The sequence below is a fragment of the Mesoplodon mirus genome (genome assembly GCF_964341445.2).
Source record: "Mesoplodon mirus genome assembly, chromosome: 7".
In the NCBI taxonomy this organism is placed as follows: Eukaryota; Metazoa; Chordata; class Mammalia; order Artiodactyla; family Ziphiidae; genus Mesoplodon; species Mesoplodon mirus.
Genome location: NC_138983.1, coordinates 88,372,710 through 88,394,393, shown reverse-complemented (window position 1 = coordinate 88,394,393; position 21,684 = coordinate 88,372,710). Strand labels below are relative to the sequence as shown.

The 21,684-nt window shown below is 46.7% G+C and overlaps 1 protein-coding gene across 2 annotated transcripts in view; it reads left to right on the top strand.

The window, feature by feature from the left end:
• LOC309807668 (interferon regulatory factor 6-like) overlaps nt 1–21,684 on the top strand; it is a 490,462-nt gene that overhangs the window by 20,973 nt on the left and 447,805 nt on the right. The window lies entirely within an intron of this gene.

The following is a 21,684-nucleotide window of genomic DNA, read 5'->3' as shown; positions in this document are numbered from 1 at the left end:
CGTTGGGGGGCTGCAGTCGCTAATGACTGATGTGTCAGGAAATATTCCATTTCTCAGATCCTCTCCTCTTGGTCAGGATTTTGACCAATATTTGGGAGACGTTTCAGGATCAAATTTTGTCCCACGGCGCTGGGAGGCTCATCCCAGGTCAGGGGAGAATTCTTGATATGCCACTCCAGGTGCTAGTTTTTGGATTAGGCCCTATTGCTAATTAAAGATCTTCTGGATCCTCTATCTAATTATGATCCAGGAGACATTTTCCCTTGTTGCTTCCTCCTGTACCTAGAATCACACTATTACAATTATTTCATGTTATAAATGTGGTCTGTTTCCTCAAGATGTTTAGCCATTGAAGTATTGTTGGAGGCCTGGTTCCATACTGGGTACTGTAAGAGACACCAATCTTATAAAGTAGACAGGATATAAGTAATGCAGCTAGTAACGTTAACAAAGACACAGTACAGCAGGGAGACACAAAGAGCAAACAATCTGGAAACAAAGAACAATGATCAGTATAACTACTTGTAATCCAATTGCAGTAGCGAGCGACCAGAGGTACCCTAACTGATTTAGTGAGCCATCCGCTGTTTCAGTGTACCAGCGGTGCGGACTTAGACGTGCATGGCTTAATCTTTGAGACAAGCATATGCTACTGGCAGGATCACCCAGGTAGAGAGAAAAAGATAAATGTTTCAATTCTGCTTACAAGGGTATAATTTAACAAATGACTGTAAATCATAATGAGTTTAAGGGGAGCGTTTTGCTTACACCTGGAAAACACAGATTGAAAACAGTCATTTTTCAGATAGAAACCATAAAAATTATAACCATAATTATAACCAAAATTATAACCATAATTATAACCCTTTTACCCAGGCATGTGCAACTAATCGTTTTTGTTAACAGCTTTATGAAGCCATCAGGTTTCCCATTAGAATTCTTCAAGTTCTTACCCAGTTCACCTTTATGGTTTGAAAATCAGAAACTTGTATTTATCCAAAGGTCCTTTCTATAAACCTTCTTGAAGAGGAAGCATTTTTGCAAAGGCATCAGAGTGAAACCATGACTGTGTACAATGGTGAAAGACTTAAGAAGGCACGTGTAAATCTGATTACAGTGCAATTGAGAAAGTAACGTGGTTACTGCGGTGACATGCAACACTTTCAGCTAATAAAGAGAATTCTGACTGGTAACGTTTTACCAGGACATACCAAATTTTAGGAACTCCATATAATCTGTAGAATACCTGTGTCATTTGGCATACAATAGAACCTAAGAAGATTTATTGCTTATTTGACAACACTTTCCGTGTCATTCAACATAATTAGTTAATATCTCTCTTTGGGGTGTTTCAGGGGCCCTTTGAAGCACCCCAAAGTTAGCTAGAGGTCAAAGGAACTTCATTATAATTTGAGTTGGGAAGTTTTGTCAAAAAAATAAGAAAAGGGTTTAAAACAGATAGGATGCCATGTCACTGTGAAACAATAGTTATTCACTTAGCCAAAGTAACAATAAAAGATTTCAAAAGCAAGTACAGAACAGATCTCTTAAAAGGTAGAAAAACTTAAAATCTGGTATCAAAGGCAGTCCAAAATCTTAAGAAACCTTGTCTTCTTAACAGAGAGAAAAGCGAAATTCAAGTTGTGCACCAGCTTACTTTTAAAATGTATTTATTTACCCAATTAAACTTATTTTAAACTTAGTCCTGACCACGTACAGAACTCTTTTTTTCAGGGTCCACTTTCCATAAACCTTCTGTCACTTACTTTAGCACAATTCTGACTTTCAAGTGGTCAAATATGTGGAGAGATTAATTTTAGATAGACCTTCCTAAAAGATAAGTATTTTAAAAAGTTCACCTAAAGCTCTTACCTCATTTGCATTTTCTTTCCTTAAAAGTTTCTTCACATCAAGTTATTTCCTTGCTGACAAATTTGCAACAGATATAACAAGATTTTATTTAGCTTATATTAAACCTAGGCACAATAAAAGTATTATACTTAATGTTGATGACTCTAACAGCATGTCTATATTAATTAGATCAACAAACGAACGTTAATACCAGGTCTTAATTAATACTGAATATTTCCCAGTTCACATGAACCTGAAGCTCATTTAGCTCAGTTTCTCTTGTATTTAGAATAGTTTGGTGTGTAAGTGCTTACTTTTCTTTAAGCCAATTAAATAGAGCTCATCCACAAAACAACCTCAGCAATGTTATCCAAAGACAAAGACACATACAAGGACACAAACATACAGAGACGTCATGGTTGTCATTTCAGAATTTCAGCACTGAGTCAGGTACAGCCATGTGAAGCCCATCAGTTTACAAAAAGAGGTTGGATTCAAATTAGGTTTCTGGCAGATGGAACAAATCCAACTCACTTGTCTAGATGGCTGAATTTTTACAGAAAAGACACTTAGGTTTTTTATTTATCCTTGATAAGTCAGTTTCTAAATTACTTTACCCTCTTTCAAAAAGGTGCATTTTAGAAAGATGGCAGAGATGAGAGTTCCTGAGAAGACCAGAAAGGACATTTGCATCTCAAAGATACAGGCAAGTTTTTCCTAGGATGACTTTGTTTCCCCTTTGTTTAATATTTACAAGCCTCTTAAGATGAACGGAGGGTTTGGGGAGTGGTATCTATTGGAGAGTCAATCAACTCGTTCCCCACTGTCAAAGTTCCCCGGGGCTCCTGTGGGGAAATTAGAATCGGACGCCTCAAGGCCAAGGGAGTCCCCTGGCCTCTTATAGGATGTCCGCACAAGGGAACTTGCCCTGCTGTGGATGTGGCTCCCAGTCCAAATTGGGTGGCTTGTGGAGTCTTAGATGGTGATACTAAATCAGGCTCCTGTCCCCTGGGGGTTAACACAGAAACTTCTATTTGATCCCCGTGGGTAGGGGAAACAGGAGGTGGTGAATATGATGGCGGCATGGGGGGAGGGTGGGCAGGTGGAACAACTGCGGGTGCAGCTTGCTGTTTTGCAAAACACTTCTAACTGCGAGATCCTATAAAAATTGAGTGAGCCATTTAGGGGCTACCGCCCTTGTGATCCTATATTTTGGGTCCACACCCTATTACAATAGTATACATGTCTTTCTTAGTCATAGGCTCAGGGCTATGTTACACCCATTTATCTACTATAGGCCCCACCCAAAGGGCTCTCCTTCAGGGTTGATGGAGTATTTCCCATTTTGTACACCCAAACGCAAAAGACGCAAACAAATTCTGGCATCAGTGCACACAAAACCAAGACCAAAACCAAGGAACCAGTTCCCACATCGGTTCTGAGGGGGTGTAGTGGTGTAGAGAGCAGCCGTCTGGTGCAGAAGCCCACAGGCAGCTAGGAGGAGCTGTGTTAGTCCAAAGGGTCCGGGACACATAGTCCATTCTCAGCCCAGAAGGAGCAGCCAGGGGGAACCAGTGAGAGGGCTTGACTAATTGAGCTTTGTGCCTGCTATAAAGCTTATTGTTTAGCTCTTGGCCAGTAAACTATGGAGGGTTTGTACGTGGCTGCATAAATGGGTCTAAGAATGATGGACAAGTGTGGTATTCGTTGCCTCCAAAGTGTGGAGAGACCTAAGTAAGATGTGTTGGGCTTGCTATAGTGTGTTGGGGGGCTGAATAGTTAACAGCTGAGGTTTAGCTGCAAAAGGAATTTCCTGGCTTTTAGAGGATCAGTTAATGCCCAGAAATTTTTTTTTTTTTTTTTTTTTTTTTTTTTTGCTGTACACGGGCCTCTCACTGTTGTGGCCTCTCCCACTGCGGAGCACAGGCTCCGGACGCACAGGCTCAGCGGCCATGGCTCACGGGCCCAGCCGCTCCGCGGCATATGGGATCCTCCCAGACCGGGGCACGAACCCGTATCCCCTGCATCGGCAGGCGGACTCTCAACCACTGCGCCACCAGGGAGGCCCTCAGAAATTTAATAGTTGTAGACAGCCCTTGAATTTTATGTGGGGCAATAAATAGCATACCTGTATGTTATAGATGGGTCACCAACCATATTAGGGCCTTGTGCACCAGTCTCCTGAGGGGCTCTGGATTAGAACCTCAGTATAGTGCCAGACGGTGCAAGGGGACCCCAGGTCTTCTCAGCAAAGACTGTGGGCAATAGCTGGGCTGTTAAGCTAGCCAGTAGGCAGACAGGTTAAAACATACTGGGTGCCTTCTGAAGTAAAAGTAGACTGCAGCTGGGACTCCTTAATAACTGGTACTGAATAGAACATAATAGCTAGATTGTCACAGCAAAGTAATTCCCTGGAGCCCTTTGGATATCCTTAATGAACTGGACAGTGTTGGAAATGGGAGCCTTAATAGTGGGGATCAGCACTTATATTTCAGTAGTTGATTATAAGTCACCACTCATTAATAGCAGGCTTTAATAGCAGCCAAATGGGGAAATTGAAAAGGAGAAATGGTGTGTTTAATGACTTCTTCTTTTCCTAAAATCTGAATTATGGGCTGCAATCCCACAGCCCCCTGCCATACATGTTATTGGGAGATATTTACTGTCTTAGGTGGCAGTCTTATGGGCTCCCAGTTTCAGCTTCCACCAGGAAGGCCAGGAATTTGGGTTTGTTCCAAATGGCATTGCAGTACATCAAGGCATCCATAGCTGTAATGGGAAAGGGTAGGGCCAAAGGGGCTACCACCACTAAAAGATTTTTAATAAAGATTGTTTCAATAGTGACATTCAATGGAAGTTGAATGCTTTCTACTCCCCTGACTACTATGCCTTGTAATCTAAAGTGTGGCCCTTGCTTATAATTGGAGGGGTTCCCAGGAGGCACTGTAATTTGAGCTCCCGTGGTCAATGAGAGCCATAAGAAAATTTGTTTATGTGTGTCCCAAGGAAAATTAGAGAAGTATATGGGCAAGTGTCCCAGAGGAGGGCCACGCTCCAGGGATCTGCCAGGTCCCTAAGGCAGAGGCGTTGGCAGAGGTCAGGGTAGAGGATTCGGAGAGGTGACAGCTACCCATCACTCCAGTCTCCTGAAGAGTCTGCAGCGCCTGAGCAAAAATTTCTAACTTGTGCTTGGGCGGTCTCAAGTTGACATCATTAGGGACCCCGATCTCCAGAGCTGCCAATACAGGGAGGTCTGTTAGTCATCTCATGAAGGATGGAGCTGTGTGATGGCACCACCCCTTGGTGGAGATCAGTAAGGGTCCCAGAAGTCCCTATATCCCTTAAGGGTCCTCTGCTGGGTTCCTGGCCAATGGGGCAGCGGGGCCCATGTGCCTTTACTGGGAAGCGAGATTTGGGGCTTCCGAAAAATTATCTTTTTCATATCCAGATACAACATGGATGCAGCCCCACGCCTGTTGGACTGTATCTGCCGTTTCTTTGAATCGTAACCGCGTGGCTTTAGAATTAGGGAGAGCACCCTTCTCGCCCTTCCCTTGGACAAATGTTTTCTAGAAAAATTTGCCTTTCAACCATGGTATAGTTACATGTCTCTGTTTCTTGTTCATGCTGGTCATCTGATGTTTTGGTGCAATGGATGGTGACAGGGAGCACCTGGAATGGAGTTTCCTCTTCCTGACTCCTATGCTGCCACTTCCTGTTTAGGGTGTCCCAGTCAGCCTGGGTGGGGTCAAGGGATGATTTGCAACAGCAGCAAGAAATGCAGCAACATAGGAGGCACTTACCTCAGCGGCATTTGCCCGTTCAGGGTACCGTGATGCCCCTGGTACAGCTGCCTCTGTCATCGGTTAGGGCTGTGTGGGGAACTCTTGGATGTATGTTTAGGGCATAGGATGGTTTGGGGTAATAGTAAAGCTGTGTAGAGACTGTGTATGTGTGATCTGGGGAGAGATGAGGGGCGTGAGTGCCTTTGTGAGTGTACGGTTGGTGTAGCATGGTGTGGCTGGGTGGTGGGCTGCTTCTGGGTGTTTTGAGGCTATGTGTGCAGGCATTTGAGAAGAGGTAGGGGTGTGCATTTTAATGCTTTGTGTGTTGGATCTGTGTGTATGCAGAGTGCAGGGGTTATACACATGCTCATCCTGTAGGGTAAGAGTCCAGGGAGTGTACTTTTGATGTGGAGGAATTTGCAGAGATTGGGGTTGTCAGTGTAAATTGGGGCTGCTAGCTGTGTGTGTATAATCAGGGGATGTGACAGAGGCTGTTTATAGTATCTCAAGAGGGAGATGGGTGTATGTTTGTATTGGGGGTGTGAGGTCATGATGTGTTCTGGGGGGAGTATATAGGAGAAGGTTGGAAACATTGTGTCTCTCTAATGGTATTTTGTGTTTGTCTCAGCTTCTGAGGCATTGTACATACGTGGATGTTGACAGCTGTGTGCGGACTGTTTGTGTTCTATTTGGATTTGGGGGGTTGTGTCTTCTATTAAGAAGTATGTGAGTTTGGTTTGAATATATTTGGCTCTTGTTGAAGGGTTTGTGTGTTTGCATTGAGGGGTTATATGGGGTTGGGTGGATTTTTGTGGGGTATGAGGATTTAGGTGTTTGATTACCAGGGGCCGTTGGGGGTGTGTTTTTGTATTCAAGACTGGCTGTGGTTTTATTGGAGTTTGTAGTGCATGTATATTGGAGCAGGAGGGTTCTGGGCACACAGTCAGGCATTTGCTTATAAGTAGGGAGTTTGTGTGTTTGAGGATGTTTGGAGCTCTGTGGGGCTCTGTGATGGTGGCACAGGTGACTGTGGGCAGGTGGAGTGTGTGTTGGGCTGGAAGGGAAACTCGAGGGCCTGTTGGGGACTGTGAGGCACCCATGTGAACTCCCACGTGGACTGACCTTTGTTCCTTCTGATCTTCTATGGCTTGTCCGCATCCTGATCTTCTGTGGCATCTACTCCCCTGGAGTGGTCAGCGATACTCTGCTCATTCTTAGCCAGATGAGTCAGGAAATGTCACTTCCTCTGGCAGCTGGATGTGCCTCTTGCAAGTGAGTGGTCCTGGAGTCCAGGGTGCAGGACTGGTGGACAGATGCAGAGTGAAGCTGATTCCCCCATGAGCCCTCTCCTCAGTGAGGTGGCCAGGAGGTCAGGGCTGTATCTCCAGAAGGTCAGACCTGGCCAGTCCTCTCTAGAATGTGCTGGAGCGGCCAACTCGTTGAACGCACCCTGCCAGGAGATAAACAGACCCTGAGGACAATCCCTAAGGGAGAAGTCTATACCTACCCATCTTCCACTTTCTCCTTTGGATGGCCTCTACCACAAGGTAAAAGCTAAGCCCCCTCACACGGCCTTTCTTGGCCTGGTCTTACTGAGCAGCCAGTCTCTCCCCACATCCTGGCTCACTATGGGCCCTCTGGTGATACCAGCAAGAGGGCTCCCTGCATGTCAGTTCTCACCTCCTTCCCTTGGCCCACGCTGCCCTTGCTGTTTGTCCTGCTCTTACTCTCCCAAGGCTGTTATGTTAAGTCACCCTGTCCAGGTGGGAAGGATCCACTGAAAATGCACATTTGAGTAATTACTGCATCACCTGAGTCTCTAGCATGTCCCAGGCACTATGACGCTTGCCAAATCCCTAAAAACCCCACAAAGCGGATATGCTATTAGTTGCACTTTGCAGGTGATGAAGCTGAGGTTCAGAGGTGAGCAACCATGACCAAGTACCCTGTATGTACCAGAATATCAATCAGACTGGTCAACGTATCCAATAAAGCCAAACATTAGTCTGATCAGTACGCCTAGATGCAAGGCTGTAAAGGCGCAAACTATGTCCCAGCACGAGAAAGAGCAGTGCCAAGTACCCCAGCAAAGAAGCAGTGTTCATATCTTGCTTTCTTAATCGAAATAACTGCACATCAACCCACAATTTCCTACTCTGTTAATAGGAGAAAAATACCAATGTGCGTTGTCCTGTAAAACTACCTTAAAAGAATATGTATGATCCCGAGTGCTTTAGTAATGACCCCAAATCACCATCATGAAGTTGGGATACTTCTTAAAACACTGCAAGTCTTACACACTGGCATATAGAATCTGTAAAGTCAGTTCTTTGGGTAATGATGGTAGATAGAAGTGGCCCAGAAGGACGGAAGACAGAAAATAGAGCAGAAACTATTTGTCCAGAGGTGACAATGGGTCATAGCCAAGGTTCAAGCATTACGAGGGAGGTGGTGAAAATAGTAATGGGCATAGAGTGTAATAAGTCAAGGATATCTAATGTAGTTGTGGCTCGCAGGCTCAAGAACGCAGGCTCAGTAGTTGTGGGGCACGGGCTTAGTTGCTCCGCGGCATGTGGGATCTTCCTGGACCAGGGCTCGAGCCTGTGTCCCCTGCATTGGCAGGCGGATTCTTAACCACTGCACCACCAGGGAAGCCCCTCATTTACTCTTAATGCTTCCCCCTGTTGAGGACAAACAGGAGGAAAAAAGAAAGGGCAGGGCTTCCTTGGTGGCGGTGGTTGAGAGTCTGCCTGCCAGTGCAGGGGACACGGGTTCGTGCTCCGGTCCGGGAGGATCCCACATGCCACCGAGCGGCTGGGCCCGTGAGCCATGGCTGCTGAGCCTGTGCGTCCAGAGCCTGTGCTCCGCAGCAGTAGAGGCCGCAACAGTGAGAGACCCACGTACCGAAAAGAAAAGAAGAAAAAAAGGCAATAGCAAGGTTCCAAATGAGCTGAGAATTGACCTTCTAAAAGGGCTCTCAATCTGGCCTCTGGTAGATGTCTGTCGGGGTTTCTGCCCAGCCTAGACCTTCCTCAGGAGAGAAGACGTTTAGGGCTTACAGTGGGCTGACTGGTGGCCCCAAAGATCTCAGGCTCTAATCCCTGGGACCTGAGAATGTTACCTTACAAGGTAAAGTTTTGCGGATATAAGGATTTTGAGTTGAGACTATCCTCGCCCTAAGTGCCATCTGTAAGTGTACTTATAAGTGAGAGACAGGAGGAAATTATATACAAAGAAGAGGCGGAGGCAGTGACCACAGAGGCAGGACTAGAGTGCTGCACCTACAAGTCAAGGGATGCCAGCAGCTTCTGTGGTTAGAGTCTTTGGAACTCCTTGGCTTTTCAGCTCCTAGGCTGTAAGATTTGAATCCGCAAATGCCCCAAGGAGAAAAGCTGCACCAAATGTCAAGCTTGCGTCTGTGTTTCCCTTCTCTCCAGAACTTGGCCCACATGTCTTGGTGTCTCTCTAACATTCAGATGCCAGAGAACAGATGTTTTCTTACTTTATCCAGGTTTTCTAAAATTTCTTTAGACTTCACCTGATCTTATGTTATTATTGAACTACCATCTCAATTACCCCTAGGAAGAAAATTTACAATGTTTAGAGAAAATGGAACCCTGGTACAGTGTTGGTAGGAATGTAAACTGGCACAGCCACTGTGGAAAACAGTATGGAGGGTTCTCAGAAAACTAAAAATAGAACTACCATATGACCTCGAAACTCAACTCCTGGGTATAAATCCGAAAAAAACAAAAACACGTGTTTTCAAAAACATGTATTTGAAAAGATACATGCACCCCAATGTTCAGAGCATCATTATTTGCAATTACCAAGATATGGAAGCAACCTAAGTGTCATCAAGAGATGAATGGATAGGGGCTTCCCTGGTGGCGCAGTGGTTGAGAGTCCGCCTGCCGATGCAGGGGACACGGGTTCGGGCCCCGGTCCGGGAAGATCCCACATGCCGCGGAGCGGCTCTGCCCGTGAGCCATGGCCACTGAGCATGCCCGTCCGAAGCCTGTGCTCCGCAATGGGAGAGGCCACAACTGTGAGAGGCCCGCGTACCGCAAAAAAACCACACAAAAACCCCAAAACAAAACTAAAAAACACCCCGTGGGTAGTCAGAGGAGAGGACCGTCATAGCTCATCCCCCTGTGCCGTGTGCCAGGCATGATCTGAGCACCTGTACACATGTTAACTTATTAAAATACTGCTAACAATCCTATCAGGTTGGGACTACCATCACCCCGCGTACAGACTGAACAAAAGGAAACAGAATATGGTGTCCTCCTTGTGTTCACAAAGCCCGTTAACTGGCAGAGGCAGGACTTGAAGGCCACAGTCCGGCTCCCGAGTCCATGCCATGCTTTACAGCCTCCAACTTCTCACGCTCATTCCTAGAGCCACCTGGGAAGGAGGAACCAGGCAACTAAAGACTGGGTTTGAATCAGACTCCACGTCTGACCAGCCGCGTGATCCCGAGCAGGGGGCCTCGCCTCTCTGAGTCTCAACCTGGCTCCCTTGCAAAATGGCCACATTAATGGGAACGTCAGCCTTCAGCAACGCTGTGACGAGTATCAGTGTAGCATGTGTGAACGGGCTTTGTAAACTCTGGAGTGTTCTGTGAGGTATAAACTACCCTCTATTCTCATTAGAGGGAATTCATTTCATAACCTGCTCCCGGCTCTTGAACTTTGCTGTGCATCCAGTCAGTGCTGGATGATCTGGAACCAACAGCTGGTCTATTTATGGCTGAAAACCCACAGGTCATAGGAAGACAGCAGCACCCGAGCCCCTGGGTGGCCACAAAGATAAGGTCTGTGTCTCGAGGACCGATGACATGGTGGTCACTGAAGGAACAGGCCCCCTCCTGCCCCTTCCACTAGTGACAACTGAAAACCTTGGTTTCCCCAACACCCCGATCCAAGATCAACCCGACTCTGCCCAATGTTGGAGAAGTACCGGCGTGTCCTGCAGGCCTGACTGGCCCCCTCTGACTGTGTGTTGCCTCCTTCCACAGATCAGTGCCCTACAGCAAGGCTACAACCAGGTGCTGTGCCAGACCCTGTCTGAGAGAAACTTAGAAATCACCTCCCTGAAGCACGAGGCCGAGAACTTAAGGAGGGAGGCCGCCATCACGTCAGGTGAGGCCCTTCTGCATTCAGGCCCCAGAGCTTCTGCCCTCCCCCTGCAGACATCACCAGTCAACCAGCACACCTGTGCCCGTGACCTGGATGCAGCCTCAGGGATCACCCGTGTCGGTGCATTAGAGTTCTCCCTCAGTGGAGGTTTCTTGCCACCCAGTTCCGAGGGCAGGGCCTGGTAAATATTTGAGAGAATGGTATCTCTTGGCTACAAGGTCTCCTGAGCACTGGCCCCACCAGGGAGAACACAGGTCGCCTTGTGGCTTGGGTGGTTCCACAAAGCAGCCTGAGTGCAAACTAGAGCGTGGACAAACTGGGGTCACTCCTTTAAGGCACCCATGGTCTCACCCATTTCAGCCGAGTGCACTTGGGCCCAAGGGAAACCATTTTCTAATTTGATCCGAGGTGGTTCCCTGATAAAGGGCTTGGGTTGGGAGAGGGGCAGCCAACGCACAGCTGTGGCTGAGCTTTGATTCCCTGGATTCCTTCATTGCTTCCACATGTTTCTTGAGCTCCTACTAGGTGTCAGGCCCCGTTCCAGGCTCCGGGGAGGGAGAGCCAAGCAAGACAGTCAGATTCCTGTACTCACAGATTTGGGAGGGGTTGACAGACAATAAAAGTAAAGGGATGAATAAACAAGCCCACTTCAGAGAGCAGTGCTGCTGTGGAAAAAATAAACTGTGTGTCGTGGTGGCCAGCGCTTCAAGGGGGGAGGCCAAGGGAGACCAGCTTAGTGGGTGTGCAACCATGGAACTCAGGTGGGACTTGAACCCGTGGGCTGGGACTCGAACCCACTCAGAACCCACTATCTTTTAATCGAGATCACGCATCTGGTCTCGGGACTTAATAAAGCTCAGGTTCTTTATGTCTCATGCAGAAAGAATTCAGTGAGAGACAAAGTAAGAAGTGGATTTCTTTAGAGAGAAACACACTCCACAGACAGAGTGTGGGCCATCTCAGAAGGCTAGAGACCCCCAAATATGGGGCGGTTAGTTTTTATGGGCTGGGTAATTTTATAGGCTAATGAGTGGGAGGATTGGGACAACTCTAATATTTTGGGGAAGGGGCGGGGATTTCCAGGAATTGGGCCACCACCCACTTTTTTTTTTTTTTTTCCTGTACGCGAGCCTCTCACAGTTGTGGCCTCTCCCATTGCGGAGCACAGGCTCCGGACGTGCAGGCTCAGCGGCCATGGCTCACTGGCCCAGCCGCTCCACGGCATGTGGGATCTTCCCGGACCGGGGCACAAACCCGTGTCCCCTGCATCGGCAGGCGGACTCTCAGCAACCGCGCCACCAGGGAAGCCCCACCACCCTCTTTTTGACCTTTATGGTCAGCCTCCGAACTGTCCTGGTGCTGGTGCGTGTGTCATTTCGCTCATGTATTACAATGAGCCTGTAATGAGGCTCAAGTTCCCCTGGAAGCCGAATCTTACGCCCCCTTGGACCTAGCTGATTCTAACCACTTTATGTTGTATCCTCCAAGGCTATGTCCTTCTTTTAGAGAGGACGTGTTTCAGGTGGGCAAGGACAAGCCAAGGGCAAGCAAGCCTGCGTGGAGTGAACAGGGGATTGTGGGGCTGGGCAGGGTCGGGGGGGTCTGGGTTTTTATTCCAAGGGTGTTGGGAATCCAGTGGAGGTTTTTAAGCAGAAACTGACATGTCTAGAGACCTGAAGAGGATGGGGCCACTCACAGACAAGGGGAGAGAGAGAAGCAGGTGACAGGGAGGAGGCAGTGAGCCTCGGAGGGGCACATCACTCTGAAAGCAGCCAGTGCGTAGCAGGAAACATGCCCACAGCTGTAGAAGGCAGGCATAGCATTGAGTCGCACGTGAATCCCCATCTCTGTATGAATCTGTGCTTTTCTTCTGCCTCACTCTGCAACTTAATCACACCCACACCCACCCCCTGCTGCCCCCAGGTCTCTGCTTATGCTCCTCCCTCACTTGGGGTGTCCTCAGATATTTTCTGAGCACCTCCCCCAGTCTAGGTGCTGTTCTGGGCACCAGGAATGTAAGGATGAACTCGCTGGTCCTCACCTTCCTCCCGTATGTCGGCCAGTGAAACCTCATCCAAGCATCAAGCCTGTCTCAGATCCCACCTTCTCCGATCAGGGAGTCGTACAGGCCTGGGTTGGGATAACGCTTGAGATGGGCTGGACCCACTCAAAGTGTGGCAAGCCCCAGAGGGATTTCCAAGTAACTGAACTGTGTCCTGGAGGCAAAGCTCATTTTTAAAATGAAATTCTGGAGCATTTTGTGCTTTATTTCATAGACATTCTTGATTGATACCTACCACTAAAACTGGGCCTGATGTTCTTTCAAGAAAAGAACCGTAGGAGATAACCCAATACCACTGCATTTATGCACCCTTCTTCCCACTTTTATTCAAAATGATACTACAATGCAAGAGGGAAGAGATATGGGGAGATATGTATATGCATAACTGATTCACTTGGTTATAAAGCAGAAACTAAAACACCATTGTAAAGCAATTATACTCCAATAAAGATGTTAAAAAAATGATACTACAGTAATGGAGTAGTTATCTATTGCTGCATAACAAGTTACCCCAAAATGTAATGGATAAAACCCCAACCAATATTTATTATCTCCTCCAGTTTCTGTAGTTCAGGAATTTGAGGGGGGGGGTGACTTAGTTCTCATGAGTTGCAGGCAAGATGTCGGCTGGGGCATCAGTCATGTCATCTAAAGCCTCGGGGGGAGCCGGAGGATCCCCCTTCAGAATGGCTGCTCATGTGGCTATTGGCTGGAGGCCTTAGTCCCTCAGCACACATGCTTCTCTCTAGGGCTGCTTGAGTGTCGTCACGACACAGCAGTTGGCTTCCCCCAGAGTGAGTGATTGGAGAGAGAGCAAAGAGGAGGCCACAGTGTCTTTTATGACCCAGCCTGAGAGGAAACAGTCCGTCATTTCCACAGTATCATATTGGTTACCCATGGCAGCCCTATTCAGGGTGGGAGGGGCTACACAGGGCATGAATTCTAGGTGGTAGGGATCATTGGGGCCATTTTGGAAGCTGGCTGCTGAGAAAAATAATAGGCGCCATGTAACAAACATAATTTAGCCACTTTGTGTTCTTGGGGCATACCGTCTCATTTGACCCTTACAATAACTCTGTGTGGGACAGACAGTGGGAGGTGAAATAGCTTGTCCAAGACCACCAAGCTAATAAGTGGTAGAGAGGGGTCCAAACTCAGAGGACTGAGAAACCAACCACCCACCCCATCAATAGTGTCCAGCAGTGCCCTCTGCCACACGCCCGTCTCCTGGCCTCTGGAGAAGAATTCCTGGACCTTCCCTGTGCTGGGCCTTTGTTCCCCAGGCCCATGGTGTGGCCTCTCCTCCCGGCTTTGCCTGGCCTGTGCCCACAAGAGGCCCCCAAAGGCTTCTCCTCTCGCTGATGCTGACCGCCCCTCATTCTCACTGAAGCCTCAAACCCTGTTCCGTGAACTTTGCTCTCATTCCCATTCCTGCTCTGGGACCCTTGCAAAAAGCCTCCCCATTTCTAGGCGGGCACCGGTGGTGGCCCAGGCTTGGAAGGTCTTGTCCGAACGTTGGCTGACAGCCATGGTGTTGCCAATAATCCTTCCTGCCTCTTCGACCTCCATGAGTCTTTTGTTTTGTTTTCGTTTGGTTCTTTTACAGAGATGGTGTCATCTTTGCAAAGAGACGTGTTAGTAAAGGATGGTCAAGTTCAACAACTACAACAGGAGGTGAATCAACTGAAAAGTGAGAACAAAGAAAAGGATCACCAGCTCGAAGCCCTCAGCTCCAGAGTGAGTGTCGGGTCATCAGCAAATTGTAGCTGCGAAAAGCAGACACAGTGGAGTCACATGACACATGGTGGTGAGATGAGGCCAGTGCCCAAGGACACAGGGAGGGTAGCTGCTGGGCAGGTGGCCAACTTCTCTGAAGCCTTTCAAAGGACAGTGTGTATGTGGCTCAGAATAAGCGTAATAGATTTTCAAATCCAGCAAACATTTTCTAACCCCTATTATAAATGAGTTTGTTTAATCCCAGCAACAAACACACCTATGAGCATATACTGCCATTGCAAAGTTTAACATTAAACAGAATACGATCTCCCTGTGAGCAAGGATGACCACACGGCTGCATCGTGGTCCCAGCACCGCTGGTTCTCATAACTGTCTTCACAGCAGAACGTCTGAAGATCCAGATGCAAACACGCAGACGCTCATTTCTTCCTTAGACTTTAGTGTGTGGAATGTCTCTATGGAAGATGAACGTGGTAGGCAAGCAAAGAGCTTTTTACATGTAACTTTGACTATTTGCAAATCTTGCCTTCAATGCTAACTTTAGAATCCTGCCCCTATAGGATAAGATTTCTCAGTATTTGCATGATGTGCCTGTTTCTGTGAGTCAAGGTAAAACCTCAAAGCTTTCATCTCAGGTGGCAACTCAGAGATTCCCAGAGGCTACCCGATAGCTAGGTCTGCATGGGGGTGGGGTGAGAACAGATCTTGAGGTTCCAAGGAAAAGGCACAGTAAGTAATACCTGGTACGTAGTACCATACCCAGTTTGGAGCTGGTGAAAGGCACTGCACGAGCTTTGGGATCAGACAGACCAGGGTCCAATCCCAGAGCTTTCTTTTATTGTAACTTATTTGGCCTCCATTTCCCCATCTGTGAAATGGGGATGACAAAATCATTTTGCGAGAAGTGGGAGGCTGGTTTTCGTTGTGCTCTTCTGCCTCTGCCCGAGGTCGGCTGCCTGGCCAAGCCCTCTGCATTCGTTTCCCCCAAGCAGAGTGTCTTCCCAGGCATGTGCTATAGCTGTTTAATGTGGTGTGTGTGTGTGTGTGTGTGTGTGTGTGTGTGTGTGTGTGTGTTGGGGACGGGAAGGGGATGCAGAGCTGGTGCTAAGTAGAAGGAGTCTGCAAAGACAGCACCTGCTTGGCTCTTCTACCTCCTGAAATGCATTTGGATGATTTATGTCCCCGTTTCCCCTTCCTCGTTGACCTTGGAATGAGGTCCCTTCTCCTCTAGACTGTGCTGGCCAATAGCACAAGGGTTCGTCACATTTGAGATGCCTTTTTTTTAATGACATACATCATGTGTGTTAATTTTAGAAAAATAAGTAGATGACATTGAGAAGAAAAATTAAAAAGAGAGGAGAGGAAATGCTACCTTCAGAAATCAGTGTTAATATGTTCATGTCTGTTTTTCCAGTCTTGTTTCTATATATTGCCTAGAAATCAATCAATCAATCATTTTATAGTGAATTTATACTATGCACATTTTTTAAATTTTTAAATACTTATTATTTTTCCATTCTAATAAATCAACGCTCTTATCATTCGTCTTAAAAGCTACATACTTTCTCCTGGATGTACCCAGTGTTATAAGTGGTCTGCTGTTCTAAACAACACTTGGGTTGTTTCCTCTTTTTTTTTTTTCTTCCACTGTTACTGACAATTCTGTGAAGAGCATCCTTGAAACTACAGATTTACTTATTTCTCCAGTCATTGTCCTTAAGGTACATTCCTAAAGTGGGAATTGCTGGGTCAAAATAAGGCACATCCATCCTTATGCCGTTAATGCCTGTTGCCAAGCCGCCCTCGGGCAAGACAGCTCCTTTTACCCCTCCACACCAGTCGGGGCAGTTGTGTCTTTGAGATGCAACCTGCACAAAAGCCCTAAGATGGACCCCAGCTCACTGGCTCGGCCCCCTCCACCCTCACCAGTCACAGTGTGAAAACATCCCAATTCCTGCACCCTAAGTACCCAGAGTCTACAAAGCTGGTTTTCCCCTGCAGTGAAGTTTGCTGGCTTTTGAAGAGGAATTTAGACGCTCTATTCCTCAGAACTCATGAGAGGCATGAACTGGGAACGACTGCAGGATCCCGTGCTCCCATCACACAAATGGTCTCGCCTCTCAGAATTCAGAGGTGTGATTGGGTTATACAGCAGGAAACACTCCTGGGCGTGAACACAGGTACTTGGGACCTCCAGCCAAGCCCCCGTGGCCTTGTCCTTTTTCTCCACAGTGCTCAGTGCTGAAAGAAGAGTTACAGAAGGAAGATGCCCAGAAGGAGAAGTGGGAAGCCCAAGAGAAAGAGTTAAAACTCTGCAAAACCGTGCGTTGAACCTCCTGACCCCTCGGTGTCCACTGAAAGCCTAGATTGTGGCCTTGAGGATTTTGGAGTGGTTCCTTGGCCCATTAGCTAGCAGAAGCTCTGGGGCTTTCTGGGTGTTTGTCTGTTAATGTAGTCTCCTAATTCTTTGATTTGCTGGCCTCAAAGAGATGGGTGAAAAGACCATGGAAAACACACTCTCCCCAGATTTTCTGGGCAGTTGGCTCAAGGCCCCTCATCAGGTTTCCCCTGGGGAAAGGGACGGGAGGTGGCCACCATATGCTGCTGGAAATTCACCGTGGTCCCTACCCCTGGACTTGTGATGCCCAGACTTTCATGATCCACTGTCACAAGTTTTATCACAGCCCTGAGCACTGCTATTAACACAACTCTTCTTGAAGTATTTTTACTTAAATACATTCAATTTTACAACAATTCATAAAAACGAAATAAAAAGCAAATGTATCACTGGCCTTCTATGGAAGGTGAACATAAAAATCAATACAATGAAAAAATGACCACTCAATGTAAATGTTCACCCCCTGTACCGGCCCGAACCCTCATGCACATCACCAGGCATACGTTTTCCATCCGTTGGGAAGGACGGTGCCTGGGCCGGGGGCAGGATATGTGTGTTCTTCTCTCTGTCAGGAGCACACTTCTCTGCCTCAAATGAGAAAAAAGAAAAATGTCATTGTTCTTTTCTTCCAAACTGTGCCCATTGTGTCTTCCAAACAGCCCTTATTTAGATTGAACTCAAAAATATACCCGAAGGAAAGAGATTCTAATGAGTGGATAGGTATCTTGTACTGTTTAATCCAGGATCCATGCTGATCTTCAAAAGAAACTCAAATTTTCCCTCACCCAGCCCTTTCATTGCATCCGTTGAAAGAAAGTCTACTTTGCCTCAAAGATGTGGAATTGTCCCCCAAGGGAAGGAATGAAGCGAATCCCAGACTAGGTTTCTTCCTTAATGAACCGGATGAAATGAGTTGTGAAGTTGACTTCCCTGTTGTTGGAACTCTTTCAGCAAATCCATGACATGGAAAAAGAAATGAGGAAGCTCAGGGTGGAGCTGAAAAGGAGCAGTACCGAGCAGAGCCTGATCTCTATGACGCTGAGGGAAAAGAGCAAGGTATGGCAGGGACAGGTCGGCCTGGGAACCACTCTGGGGCAAGCACTCCACCTGCATCATCTCTGTTCATCCTCACAATGACCCCATGCGGTCTATACTGGTATTAACCCCACTTTACAGTTGGGAAAACTGAGGCTCACAGAGGTGGAGGAAGTTATCCAAGTTCACTTGCATAAAGTAGTTGTGGCAGAACTTGAATCCAGGTCTGCCTGACTCCAAAGCTCCTGTGTGTAACCACAACCCTAGACTGACTTCATATCTTAATTGTGAAATTATCTAAGAAAGAATTGATCCATTAAACCAAGTTTGCCAATGATGTTGTTCCAACTTAAATTCTCATATTGATTTTTTTTTCTTTTTGTTCCATCATTGAGAATGTTTTTAAAAATCTCAACATGTTTGTCATTTGTGTGTTTCTTCTTTTAATATGAACGATTTTTGCTTTATATATTTTGAGGCTGTGTTACTAGGTGCATATAAATTTAGAATCCTAATACTTCCTGTAGAGCAAAACTTTAGATCATCATGAAATGTCCCTTTTCATCTCTACTAGTGTTTCTCCCTTAACGTCTCCTTTGTCATTTAGCTTCACCACTGGCTTTCTGTTTGTTAGAGTTTTCATGCCATATCTTTTTCATATGTTCTCTGTCAATTTTTGTCTTAAGGTTTAGACATATGCCTTCAGATAGCGTATCATTTTTACAAAATCCAGTTTGACAATCTTTGACTTTTAGTCCATTTATATTATGTAATTACTCGTGTCCTGGGGTTTAAATCTACCTTCTTGCTCAATACCAGATGTACCATCTGTGGTATGTTCCTTTTTCTCTCCTTTCTTGCCTCCTTCTGAGTGGATGGTTTTCTCTTATTCCACTTTCCCCCTCTATTAGCTTGGAAATATTTCACTTTTTTACTATTCTTTTAGTCATAGTAAGACAATAGCTTTCATCCTTGACTCACCAAAATCACACATTAATTAAGTTTTTCACTCTTCTACTATTCTCTTAGTAGTCATCCTGAAGACTATAATGTGCATTCTTTTTTTTTTTTTTTTTTTTTTTTTTTGCGGTACACGGGCCTTTCACTGTTATGGCCTCTTCGGTTGCGGAGCACAGGCTCCGGACGCACAGGCTCAGCGGTCATGGCTCACAGGCCCACCGCTCTGCAGCATGTGGGATCCTCCTGGACCGGGACACGAACCCATGTCCCCTGCATCGGCAGGCGGACTCTCCACCACTGCACCACCAGGGAAGCCCTGCATTCTTAACTTACCAAGAGGCAATAGTAGTTGATAATTATGCCCTTCTCCTTGACAGTGCAGTGAGTTTCAAACACCTTAATTTCACTTACCCCCTCCAGATTTATAAGCCATTGCTGTCATTTTCTAAACTCCTCTTGATGCTTAAAACCCCACAAGACATTATTAGTGTTTTTATATAGTCAGTATCATATCCACAGATTACCCTTACTGTTGCTTGTCTTTTCTGCATCTCTGATCACCCACCTGGGTTCATTTTTCTTGTGTCTGAAGAATACCCTTTAATGTTTTCCCTCATTGTGGCTCTGCTGATGACAAATTCTCACATGTGCCTGTGTGTCTGTCTGGAGATGTATATTTAACCTTCATTCTTAAAACACATTTGACTGCGTATTGAATTCTACAATGGCAATTCTTTTCTTTCAGCACATTAGATACAGCATTAGATATGTCACTATTGTCTTGTGGCTCCTATTATTTCTATTTAGAAGTCATCTGTAAGCCTAACTATTGTACCTTTGCATAATCTGTCTTTTTCTCCGGTTGCTTTTAAGATTGTCTTTTCCCTTGATTTCCAGCAGTTTTATTATGGTTTATCTAGGTGTGGATTCAGTTTTATTTACCTCGTTCAGAGTTCGTAGGGGCTTCTTGAATCCCTGGCTTGGTGTTTTGCCTTAGTTCAGGTGCTTGGGCTCTGTACCACACAGGCAGTGGGAAGCTACTAAGGCTTCTGAACAAGTGACTGATGCAGTGACATTCGTGGACAGTAATCAGGGTGAAAATGGTAGTTATAATTTCTCACGTACTAGGAGTTACCTTGAACATTTCATCTCTTCATCTTCACAACAGCGCTGTGATCTAGAAATCATCCTCTCCATTTTACAGATGAGAAAGTCAAGGCTACTAGTTACTAGTAAAGTAACTAGCCCAATGGCACAGTCGCTTTTGTCTGACTCCAGGTTCGTCTGACTTCAGTGACGCTGGCGTAGCAAACAGCCACATGCTACTGTTTACACTGAAATTAATGAAAATTAACTAAAATTTTTAGTTCAGTTCCTCCGTCACACCATCCCCATTTCGAGTGCTCGATCCCCAGATGTGCCTGGTGGCTGCCGTATTAGACAACACAGCCTCGCTCAGAGTACCTGTATCATTGCAGAAAGTTCTGTTGGACAGAGCTGCCTTACAGCTGGGTAACTCTCACAGTACCGTTAAGATTGCACTGGAAGAAACTAAACTCGAGGCGAGGAGGCCACTTGTCACAGTCCAGCTTGCATGTGAGAGGGGTTGGTGGACAGGCGTGAGACCCCCGAGTGTGAGAGAGGGAGCAGGGCGGACGCTGAGGGTGACTCTGAGGCTTCGGGACGGGAACGGGGGCTGTTCATGCAGAACACAGACAGGGGCAGAGTCCAAGGCTGGACTTGGCTTTTGCAGCACATGAAAAAGGCTGCTGACATAGAAGTCAGAGCATGTTTAGACCTGGGAGAAAACTAAGGCCCAGAGAGCTTAGATGACTTTTCCAAGGTAACGGAGCTGGGTAGAGGCTCTTCCACTGGACCACACTACTCAGAAGAAAGCTCTTAAGGGCTTTTCTGGGTCTTTTATTACATCCCTGTGATCCCCCTCTTCAGATCCCTAAAAAAAGCAGCCTGTGAATTTCTTTCAGCACAAAAACTTTCCATTTATTTACGAGAGTTTGCCTCATTTCCTGTTAGTGCCAGGGCCCAGGGTTCAGCAGGTGCATCCAAGAATTGAGCAGCTGCGAGGCCTACACTGGCAAGCCAAGGGTAGCGTGGAGCACTCCCAAGCTTACTGTGCGTTGACTGTTACCTAAGCAAGGGGGGAGAAGTAGGCAAGCTTCTCCACTTTAAATGCCTTCCTTTGCAGGCTGCAGTTCTTAATAGACATTGCTTTAGCAAGCCTCCAGAGAGGTTACCACCAGTGAGTGTGCTCAAAGTGGTGACGACAAACAGTTATGATAATAAACCCAATCATAACATGTCCAAGTACCCATCACGAGTTATTAGAACGAGACTGTACGGCGGACATTCCCGTCCACCTTTCATAGGTTACAACAGTACTTAACACTCTCACAGAGCCCTTAAGCACTATTCCAAACATCGAATCCCCACAATGACTCTATGCAGTGATACTAGTATCATCATCCCCATTTGACAGATGAGGACACTGAGTCACGGAGCAGTGAAGTAACTTTCCAAGTGTCGTACGGCTGGTTAGGGACCGAGCTGGGATGGGAGTGTGCGGTAGAACATAGTTGAGCCCCGGGTGCAGAGCTCGGCCCTTTCCCATAGGGGGCAACTCCCTGTGAGTTTGCCTCCACCCTGTGCATGCCTGTGACCCCTGCTGCTGGGCTGCAGCTGTCCCTACCCCTCAGG